The sequence below is a fragment of the Crinia signifera genome, chromosome 4 (genome assembly GCF_055691185.1).
Source record: "Crinia signifera chromosome 4, ASM5569118v1, whole genome shotgun sequence".
Taxonomy (NCBI): domain Eukaryota; kingdom Metazoa; phylum Chordata; class Amphibia; order Anura; family Myobatrachidae; genus Crinia; species Crinia signifera.
In genome coordinates this window covers 88,268,336-88,271,594 of record NC_139220.1, presented here as the reverse complement: position 1 = coordinate 88,271,594, position 3,259 = coordinate 88,268,336, and the positions used below count along the sequence as shown (strand labels likewise).

At 36.3% G+C, this 3,259-nt stretch overlaps 1 pseudogene; it reads left to right on the top strand.

The window, feature by feature from the left end:
- The first annotated feature begins 2,048 nt into the window (after positions 1 to 2,048).
- On the top strand, positions 2,049 to 2,167 carry LOC146076133 (5S ribosomal RNA; annotated as a pseudogene).
- The last annotated feature ends 1,092 nt before the right edge of the window (positions 2,168 to 3,259 follow it).

Genomic DNA, 3,259 nt, shown 5'->3' with positions numbered 1-3,259 from the left:
GTGGGGGTGCTGTGGTCCTGACGTGTTTCGCTGGGGGGCTCCCAGATTTTTCAAAGGTGTCCTTTCCCTTGGAGGGCTCTCTATATTTATACCCTGGGCAAATATGGCCCCTGATTGCACCAGCTGGTCTAATTTCATGATAGATGCTATAACATTATATAATGGATTTCATTATTCATTTTTTATTTCATACATTTAAAATATAATTGTATCTTTTAAAAAAAAAAAACAGATTTGATTCTTAAAAATAGAAGGCAGACATATAACACTCTTATACAAACACTCATAGTGATAGCTGATTCCCGATCTCGTGACCTTTTTATTTATTTCAGGTGACCTCTGAATTTGACAACACACGATTTTATCTTATATTTAGCTTAATAGATCAATCTACAGGTGAATACCTTATATGACCCATTTGCGCTGCTTCTCAGAATTATTTCTGATTACCTAGCAATCACTCAGATCCTTCCTTAAGTTTGGCATCATTATTTTCTCCTGCTCCGCTCACAGGAAGTCATCATAAGCGTACACTTCCTGTGCAGCATCTGACATCCCAGCGAATGCTTTTGCGTTCCATTATGTATTCCGGGGTGATCAGAGCTCTACTTTCTTTAGGCAGCCGGATATTCACATGTTCCCTTGACAACATCTAAATACGGGAGTGGGGGGAGAATATTTGCCCTCAAGAGCGAGGGAGGGTCTTTTGTTCTCATTATATCTATATTTATAATCTTCAAATTAGCGATTATATTAATAACAGTAGAACAAAACAAATGGTATACTTCTTAGGACTTTATTAACCATATATAGGGCTAATTATTTGGATTATTAATTATATCAATATAGACCTAGAGATACTAATATTTATATAATACAAATAAAATTTAACTCAATCAGAAAAGTTTTTGCATTTATTAACATTATTATTCTTATTCAGTGGATATACAACATATATAGAGAATACTGATTAACCCATATATGGGGGGGGGGTTTGTTATAGGAGGAATTATTATAAAGGATATATATATATATATATATATACATATATATATAATGTGCAGTCAAACATGCGGCACTCGGAGGCTTTGGCTTAGTGAAAGCAAGTGAAAAACTTTATTGCCAAATCTACGTTTCAGGTCGGAATCACCCCTTCTTCAGGGTGAAGAAGGGGTGATTCCGACCCCGAAACGTAGATTTGGCAAAAAACTACAGGATCGCCTTTATCACCACCTACAACCACCATCGCCTTTATCACCACCTTCAACCACCACGAAAAAACTACAGGATCGCCTTTATCACTACCTACCACGAATCAAGCATTCGGAGTTCCCTACAGACATTGGGACATCCTCCTTATGGATCCAGTACTTAAGGACATCCTACCGACCAAACCAGATGTCATCTTTAAAAAATCTAAAAACTTGAAAGATTTCCTGGCACCCAGCATGCTCCCCCAGATCACTAATCAAAACAGCTCTATGCCCAAATGCTTTGGTTGTTACAAATGCGAAAGGTGCAATGTGTGTAAGTTCATCCACCCCAACAGGAAGACTTTTTCAAACACAGAAGGCAACAAAACCTTCAAAATTAAAGATTTCACAAAATGTAACTCAACGTCAGTCATCTATTTATTGGAATGCCCTTGCAAGAAAAAATATGCTGGTAAAACAAAACGCCAACTCAAACTGCGTATACAGGACATCCGCAATATCAAAAATAAAATAGACAATCATGCGGTTTACAAGCACTTCACCACCCACCACAATGCAGACCCAGAAGGTTTGACCTGCAAAGCCATTGAACTAGTAAAGATGGGAGAAAGAGGAGGTGACCTTGCTAACAAATTATCCAGGCGGGAGATGTTCTGGATATTCCAGCTCCAGATGCTGCAACCAAATGGATTTAACGACAACTACGAAATTGTGCCATTTTTTATAAAGGTTCAATAACGCATCTTTTTTCACACAACTTATCACTAAGCCTAATAAAAATGATCATATATATATTGATCTCTGGTCATTGCCTCACAGTATCTCTAAGTATCTCTGTACAGTCATCCCACACTTGTGACGCCCAACCTCGTCCGATCTTGAAAGTTAAGCAGTGTTGGGCTGGGTCAGTACTTAGATGGGGGACCACTTAGGAAAACCCGGTTCTGTAGATATGGAGATTTGAACTAGAAACTGTGCTGAGTGTGACATAGATAATTTAAGTCTTTAACTAATTAGCACATTAAATTAAGTAGTATTAATATACCAATATATGTACTTTACATTTATTATTATAATCACTTAATCATTCATTATTTATTATCTATATTCATATACTTGCACTTTAATATACTTAAATATACAACATCCTATAGCACTTGCACTTATAATAGATATTTTTTCTTATATTTGGAACTAAATAATGCCTCTTTTTATCTTTAGCAACTTGCACGTAATACTCATACAAACTCTAATAGCACTCACACATTTATATTAGCTGTCTCTAATATATGGAACTCAATACTGCCTCTTTTTTGTTTGGAGAAGGCACACACACAGTTAAAGAACCATCTAGCATCTGGAGGCAGCACATGTGCAGAAGGACCTTCACTGGCAGACACAGCTGATACCGAACAAAGCAGAAAGCCGTGCATGCGCAGTATGAGGATTCGGACACCGGAAGTGTGGCAGAAGTGCCGCACAATCTGGGATTATCTACAATAACATGCGTTTTAACGCATGTAGGACACAAACTACTTAATACATAGATCCAGCATTTTATGTAAAGCCTAGCAACACTTCTTGAGTAATTTAAATTGTTCTTTTCTGCTATTTGTTCTAAAAGTAATTAATTGCTCTAACACGTGACAGAAAATGATGTCACAACTACTTACCCTTCCATATCAGGTATAAATACAGACTCAGTCTCACTTCCCATCATCCCTTGATAAAGTCTGGGAGACGAAACGCGTTGGTCACTTTGCCTCCATCCAGGAATATAAAGATAACACTTCCTTTTTATCCTCTGTACATACAAGTCAGATTTTGTTTTTTACATTTTGTCCTCCTCATTATATATTGCTATTGTTATTTTTAACTAATTTTAAAATATATATATATATATTTTATAAATTATGGTCATTAACAATTAATTCATCTCTCTCTCTCTCTCTCTCTCTCTCTCTCTCTCTCTCTCTCTCTCTCTCTCTCTATATATATATATATATATATATATACATATACAGTATGTGTCCTTGGTTATAACA